This window comes from Cryptotermes secundus, unplaced genomic scaffold, assembly GCF_002891405.2.
Source record: "Cryptotermes secundus unplaced genomic scaffold, Csec_1.0 scaffold79, whole genome shotgun sequence".
Taxonomy (NCBI): Eukaryota; Metazoa; Arthropoda; class Insecta; order Blattodea; family Kalotermitidae; genus Cryptotermes; species Cryptotermes secundus.
The window spans coordinates 1,171,695-1,180,091 of NW_019741974.1; the positions used below are offsets into that span (position 1 = coordinate 1,171,695).

At 39.7% G+C, this 8,397-nt stretch overlaps 1 protein-coding gene across 1 annotated transcript in view; it reads left to right on the forward strand.

Annotated features, from left to right (window-relative positions):
- The first annotated feature begins 5,688 nt into the window (after positions 1-5,688).
- LOC111872798 (pyrokinin-1 receptor) overlaps positions 5,689-8,397 on the forward strand; it is a 188,410-nt gene continuing 185,701 nt past the window's right edge. Inside the window, exons 1-2 of the mRNA XM_033754840.1 lie at positions 5,689-5,775; positions 7,381-7,437. The gene's annotated coding sequence lies outside the window, so the exon portion shown is untranslated. The remainder of the gene's footprint in view (positions 5,776-7,380; positions 7,438-8,397) is intronic.

Genomic DNA, 8,397 nt, shown 5'->3' on the forward strand with positions numbered 1-8,397 from the left:
CTATATTGGATGTACTTGCAGTTCCCCATAATGATGTGCCATAAGTCCAAATAGGCTTCAGTATTGTCTTGTAAACTAGGAGTTTATTTTTGGTAGACAGTTCTGCCTTTCTGCCAATTAGCCAATGCATCTGACTAAATTTGATGTCCGTTTGTTTTCTTTTGGCGAGAATATGTGTGCGCCAGGTCAACCGCCTGTCCAGGTGAAGGACTAAGTATTTGATTGATCCCTCTTGTATGTATGTTCCGTTTAATAGTACCGGAGGGCAGGTTCCATGTCTCAAAGCGAAGGTGATGTGCACGGATTTAGTTTCGTTGGCCGTAATTCTCCACCTCTGTGGCCATTCTTCGAATTGGTCTAAGTTTGTTTGCAGTATCCGGGATCCTTCAATAGGGTTCTCATGAGACGCTAGTATTGTTGTGTCGTCCGCATAGGTGGCAAGCATTGTTTGTCCGGTTTCTGGCAAGTCAGCCGTATATATGGAGTATAGCATAGGCCCAAGGATACCTCCCTGTTTGAACTCCGGATAAGACAGGGTATAATTCGACACTTCAGATGAAATGTAGGACTTTATTTGTGGGGGCGTCATAAAAGTCACATGGTTCCATGAAGAACTGGCCCAGGTGGCGATATCTTAGGTAAGCTATAGCCTCACGATCACACAAGATGTGTGTGGCTGATTCATCTTCTTGTAGGTACCTTTCACAGATTGGGTCGCAATTAAAACTGTAAGAGGACACATGTCCTCTTCAAAGTCTTACGTCATACCAATTCGAACATTAATAAATCACACTAATGTCGCGTAAAAGAGTTAAATAAATAAATAATAAATAAATAAATTAATAAAAGTTAGTTGGATTCACGTATTTTTAGGAACAACGATATTGCCACGTGTTAGTGACTAGATCCGGGGTTTGGATTGATAAATGGATTTATTGGGACCTTATAACTCGTAACTACAAATTATTACAACAATATTGTTAATTTACATACTCTAGAAATCATTACAATTACAGCGAACACAAACTTGTTTGTTTCTTATTCTCTCGTCACTAGTCGTTGTTAGGTAGCGGATGCTAACAATGGAAATTTCTCACTGCCAACCACGGACTGCTACTGCTGACTCGCAACTCAGACTAATAACCGCGATTCCCATCTCAGAATGTCCTACTGGTTGTTCCTCGCGACATAACCTAGCTGAGAACCACAGAAAACATCGTATCCAACAGTTCCTCTACGTGTATTGTTGCATGTTTACCTCAGCCTCGTATACGCCGCTTCTAGTTCCACTATTACTGCTTTCAGTCGTCAAGTCCTAATATTTACCACACTATCAGAATATCTGAGCAAAAGGCTGGTCTTAAATGGTTGATAATATTCCTAAAGCGCCATCCAAATATCGCTGGAAGAAGTGCGCAGATTTTGTACCCAACAGTACTCACTCACTCATGGAGCTGAGCCCTTCTGGAGGAGCCGCAAATTCTGCAGCTACTCAAGAATTTCCCAGCATTTTATGGAACCCGAAGGTTCATTACCATGTTCACAAGAGCCCTCCACTGGTCCCTATCCAAAGCCAGATCAATCCAATCCATACCATCCCATCCTACCTCTCAGATTCATTTTAATATTGTCCACCCACATACTCCTTGGTCTTCCCAGTGGTCTCTTTCCTTCTGGCTTCCCACAGATATCCTGTATGCATTCCTCTTCTCCTCCATTCGTGCTACATGCCCTGCCCACCTCATCCTCCTTGACTTGATCATTCTAATTATACTTGGAGAAGAGTACAAGTTATGAAGCTCCTCTTTGTACCCAACAGTAGTAATTAAATTTATATAACAATTTAAAGAGATTAATTTTAGAAGATTCATACACTTACGGCTGATTATTACTTTACAGGAAAATTCGAATTTATCTACACTGTGGAAAACAGGGCATTTAGGCTTTCATTTCGCCATCAGCAAAATGATTAAAATAAACTAAAAGTGATTTAATTAATCTTCATTTAATGGCCTCTGAACATGTTGAAGTCATTACCTTTGTAGGGCGTGAACACGCTGTAGGTCACATGATCCCACACAAGGTTTTGTTTAAGGGCAAATGTTAAAACCCACACTGAGTAAACGATATGCTACTGTGAGCTTCAACGGGATGATAGAGCTATTCAACTTCTGTGAAATGAGATGCACTCTTGATTTCAGACGGGCGAGACAGGCTAGGCTTTCCTGACACTACATACGAGAATAGTGTTGTGTTATTTTGAAGAGTTTTGTATTCTGGGATATGAGGCCGTGCAGTCCGGCGAAAGTCAATTGACATTTCGGAGGAATATAACGCCTCCATCTTCAAGATAAAAGAATAAGCCAAGTAAGAAATTAGAGTGAAGCACGCAGCAAGGATATTCAAAGAGTAAGCCAGAAAAGAAAATGGCATGGAGATGAAGGTGATGTGTTCCTCCGAAACGTCCGTTGACTTTCACCTGACTACTTGTTTTACCCTATAAGATAAGTTTCGTCATAATCACCGCTGTGTGAACCTCAAATAGAATATTATGTTATTTTGTTTGTCTAGTAACAAGACACGTCACTTGCATTCTTTCGAAAAATACGTTCTGAAGCAGTTTGTGATGAAGTTTCAAAACACTGGACAACACATCCCCAGAGACGAAAAGTTGTTGCAGAGTTTGGTATCACCTGGGAAAGTTATAAAGAGAGAAGGGAGGTCTGTAAATGTGACGTCAGGTTTTAGAGGAACTGGAATAGAGTCTATTAAACCACACGTTATTTTAGATTCTCTATTCACCCCTCCAAACGCCACATAGAAGCGAATCAAGATAACATTCACAGTTATTCCTTACCTGAAGAACATTCAAGCCCATGCATCACAGAGGCTCAGACCACAGGAATCATCTGTAAATGAATTCTTAAATGGGACTAATGTAGAAAGATTATGTTTCAGGGCATTATGCATCTTCCTGTCTTTATCTACAAACACCGTCCTATATATTTTTCAAAACACAACGTTTCGGAGACTGGATTCTGTCTCCGTCTACAGGTAAAACCTGTAGCCACTTGCTCACACTGGTTTCTCGCTCGCGGATTTATTTTCTTCTACCCTGAAGATGGAAGCGGTACGTTTCTTTGAAACGTCGGTTTATATAATACCCACACTGCCCCACAGTCTTCTTAGTCATCGCCGTAAAAACTTCGAATCTTACAAAACCTACTCAGTTAGGCCCAATCGATTGGGGTAGCACGAAATTTCCGCAACACTTTTATCAGTCCCAAAACTCACCAAGACTACAAGCAGAGAATATGTAAGGATCAGAATTCATGTGTTTACGTGTACGTATACCTAATCCTTCCAGCCGCACTATGGTCCTGGGTTCGATTCAGTCTCTAACAGAAATGAGTACCAAGAATTAATTAAATAATTTTCCTAGGGAGTAAAGTGCAGCCGGCGCGTATGGCTAACAACCTTACCGCCATCTTTAAGCCGATTGTCTAGATAATGTGGGACCCTCAACGTCTCACAACCCTATGGGCCTTCACGGCCTGTTAGATGGATAGCTTTACTTTTTTCTTTTTACTTTTACGTGTAAATATATTAATGAAGAATGTGTTCTGCTTAAGGCAGATTATGATTATGAGTTTTCATGCTTCCAGATCCTCAATATTGGCTTTTCATGCAATGACATTTTTCCTATATATTCAGAACTTGATTTTACATTCTTTCATATTGTGAACACCACTTCTTAATTACTTTGTTCAAGGCAAAAATATAAAAGTGAACGTAATATTATTACCTCTGTTCTCTTACCATCTACAACATTTTTATTTTAATCTTCCCTGTTAGCCTTAATAGAACTGTGTTAGTGGCCATGTCAAAAACACGTGATCTTAATATAACCACTGTATTGAGTCTTCGTTTCTTCATATTGTCACGTGATATTTGGCTATAGACGGTGTTTGGATTATAATCGGATTTATTGGACATTCATACAGCTCGTGACTACACTCCACAAATCAATGTCACACAAAACTTAGTGTTCTCAATCACAGTCTTTACTACGCTATCTTCCAGGTGCGGACGTTTCTACGGTACCGGACTAATGTCCTCGCAGGCTGGCGACCATCTCACACCAACCTCCTACTCTTCTAATTACTATATCAAAACTGACAAGCGAAATTAAACGTGAAAATGAAAGTGAAAGCCGTGTTACGATCGGCGATTAGTTGGCCATTCATTCTTGGTGTTAAACTCAATTTTGGGCCCAAGACCATTTTTTTTACTGTAAGACATTTGCTTATTTGCCTATGTGGAACACACTGCCTGCCTGCCTGTCTGCCTGCCTGCCTGTCTACCTGAATTGCTGCTGGCCCTTGTCTATCTGTCGAAGCCAGAATTACTTTACTCCTGGCGGTTTACCGCCCATCAGTTCGTCTTGGCGCCAAGCCCCTTGAAGTAACGATCAAATTTTTTCCTTGAACTGAACCCTTGCGGTCATAGTCCTTCTGTATTGTCCTATCTGACGAGAGGATGGGTTTATCTCTTGTGAATAGGCTTCGCCTTTGTTAAGTGTACGTATCACACATGCAGCGTGGTACTGAAAATTCTTGCTTTTGCGCTATATACAGTTCTTCTGTCAGTGTAGGCTTTACAAAGCAAATCATGCCTAATTTGACGCGTTTGTTATGCCATTGTCTACCAATGATCATGTTTACGGAGCTGTTTCCTAGCAACGGCTGTCTCAAAATTCTGGCGTTCTGCAGACATGTCACAGTATTTACAATTAGTCTCGCAATTCAGCAGTCATCTTGCTGTTCAACACTGTGCATATAGAAGATAGTGGTAGCATCGTAAAGTAACAGACAAAGTGTAAATTCATGTGTTCTGTGCCGCACCCCCAAATTATTTTCCCGTTCTTACCACCCTAATCATGTCTCTCTTTTAAGGGTCTTCGTTAAGGGAAACTTCGCTGCTCTAAAAATAACCGGTTGTTATTTACCGGCGTTATTAATCGACTTTGTGAAGAGGTAAATTGTGGAAATATTACCGACTGTCCACAAAATGAATCTTTATGAATAGAGAATATTCTCCTCCTTGATTGCTGTGTTTGTTACAGTTCGAGAAACCAACATACGTCTGCTAAGGATAAAGACAGAAAATAATGAAACAGCAGCATCTACGTGTAATATGAACGGGACGTATCAGAACTGTGCTTACTGCGGAAGTTACAGCGAGAAGGAAAAACCAGTGAAGGATGATCCTTCCAGCCGCACTAGGCCCTGGCGTTTACTCAGCCTCTAACAGAAATGAGTACCAGGAATTAATTAAATAATTTTCCTGGGGAGTAAAGCGCGGCCGGCGCGTATGGCTGACAATCTTACCGCCATCTTTGAGCCGATTGTCTAGATAATGTGGGACCCTCAACGTCTCACAACCCTATGGGCCTTCACGGCCTGTTACAGGGATAGCTTTACTTTTTTTTTTACTTTTTATAAAGGATCAGCTGAGATCTATTTTAAGTGACGATAGCAACGAGAGGTCTCAAGAGACACAGTCTCCACCTTAGAACCGAGCAGAGTGTCAAGAAGTCTTCCACAAAAATGCAGACATATTGGATCTGAGGTTAACACAGCGGTGACTATGAAGAGTGTGGTCTTCTGCGTTATAATGCCTCTTTTCTGAGCTGTGAAAACATAGCTTAGAAGTCTTACAACTCAGACTTGCTCGTATCTGTCTCGACTCAATTATCAGCACGTCTTTAGCTGCGTAAGTTATAACTTGTAGTTCTAATCATAAGATGATTTTGAATGCTGAGTTAGTAAAGATGTGGAATGAGGTATATTTTAATACTTTCCATGCCGGATTCATTTACAAAAAGAAAAAATAGAACAAACTCCGTGGTTTTAGTTCGCAAGCGAACTATACCGACCGAGCAACCGCCGCTTCTCGGCGAAGTTAGTGCCGAGTTTAGCGGATAGAGAGTGTCACGTGGTCAGCGCAACGAATCCTCACGGCCGTTAATTTCGGTTTTCTAGACGGAGCCGCTATTTACTTGATATAGCTCCTCAATTATCATTACGAGGCTGACTGGACCCTGTCCCACACCCAGTACTTCTCAGAAAAACTCTGGTAGAGTCGTGAATCGAACCCGGACCTCTGAATCTGTAGCCAGGAACTCTAACCACAATACCAGAGAGACGGTCAGATTTATTTACTGTAAACTTATTCTGTTAATATGTTTCTAACATTGCCGATCACAGTGGCCGCGCGGTCAGAGGCATGGAAGAGGTTAAGGCAAAATCCTAGAATAATCTGGTCGATGTAAGGAAAACTACGGAAGCCCTGTAAACGATATCATGTCCCCAGCCCGACTGAACCGAGCATTTTCCGAATACTAAACAATAATGGAAACCACTCTCGCTGAAGTGGGATATTTTCTGGTTGGCTGAAGAAATAGTTCCGCTATTTATGCACAGAATGGCCATTGAATTGTCACCATATTACAAATATTCCTAAACACCAAAATACAAGAGATATTGAAAAACGGTTTCCACCGTTTGAAGAAGAAACTCAAAAAGTCGAATGCTTAGCAGTACTGGTAACAGTTGGAAACACAACACAGGCCTTTTCTTTCTATCTCTTGTACTTTATGTTTCGAATGTTCGTAATGTGGTGAAGATTTTATGGCAATTCTGTATATTTATATTACAAAAGGCGAACCTATAAATTGTTTGTAACTAACTTCCGTTGCCTTGAAATTCTTCTGTTAACACAAATGTGTGTGTGTGTGTGTGAGTGCGTGCTTGTAAATTTCACTGTCCAGTCATGAGCACGTGTCGTCCTGGGTTCAGCGCCAGATTCATGCTGTTCTTGCAGCTCTTACACATCATATGAGACTGATGGTACTTTACACAATCAAATTTAAATGGAAGATTTTAAAAATACCAAAATTCAGAAATCAAATTGACGTATGTAAATTAACAAAGATTTTATACATATCTGACAAATATCAGCAAGGGGATTCTGATATATCGGGACCTATTAACAACGGAGAAATGAACAATTAAGAAAGCTGGTGTTTTTAAATTTTAAATTGTGTGCAGTGTAACAGCTGCGTGAGAGAAATACACCTGATGATGGCCATTTACGGTCGAAACATGTAGTGTAGAAGAAACAAGACAAAAACACTAAAATAAATTGTTGCACTTAGGACGGAGTTTATGTCATACATTGCACTCCTGCATGCCCTTACCATAGAGACAATATGTAATTGCTCCAGAGTACTACAAATTAGAATATTTAAATGTAAGGCAAAACACACTATTTTTCTGTTAAAAGAATCTTCTGGCAAAGTATTTCTTTTATCAACAGACGATCTTGATGCCGAAGAGTTGGCCCTTCTGCACAAGCGGGTTGGCCGGAAGAGAGGTTAGTGGCTATATTATTTCGTAACATACATTTTAATAAAGATAACAAATATATCAAGTTTTAGTCTTTCTTTTTAATAAGATACGGAGAGAACGTACTTAGTGAGGGTTTGTATCTCCTTTGGTTGGGTGTTACCGCTACCGGTACTCACGGTCTCTTCGCTTGCGGATTTTTTATATTTCTCCTTCTACCCTGAAGATGGAGGCGATACGTTCCTCCGAAACGTCGGTTAATAGCACATCTGCACGGTGCCAAATCCCAAAAGACTGCTTTCTTCAGTTTCACCCTTATCTAAGCATCAGTGTGTTCGGGAAGTAGGGTGAGCTCCAGTCTTACATGATCACTGTGTCTCTTTCATATAATTGCCACAGGCTTGTTATACTTAAATTATAAGGTTATATGTATGAAAACGTAACATATATCTTATGTTGTGTAATATCTCTACTGCTTATTAGCATTCTGTTTACTTCTGCGACTTCAGTTGAAGAACACCAGCAATCCGAGTACGCGGATGAGAATAAATTTTTGTTTGTATAAGATTTCAATTGTATGTTTCAGATCATTAGTATTTCAATTAAATAAATCATTGTATTTCCATTATTTCGCTGGTAGAAAACGTTTCACATTCTTATTTCAAGAAATTCTTAATTTCACGTTGTTGATAATATATTAACCATCGCAATAACAATTAATTTAAATTCATTTATTTATTATTTACATGCCTAGTCAACAGCCACAAGGCCAATTACAGACAAAGCACAGTGTAGATAAAAGTAGGTACATACTGGACAAACACAACATAAAGTCAAGGCAAATTACGGGCAAGCACTGGAGGAAAAACACAATAATGCAGAAAAATAAACAAACGAACAAATTAATAATGATAATAATTTCATTAACATAAATTTAAGTTGTTATTGAGAACTGAGAAATGTAAAATATAAATATTTAGAAAGAATA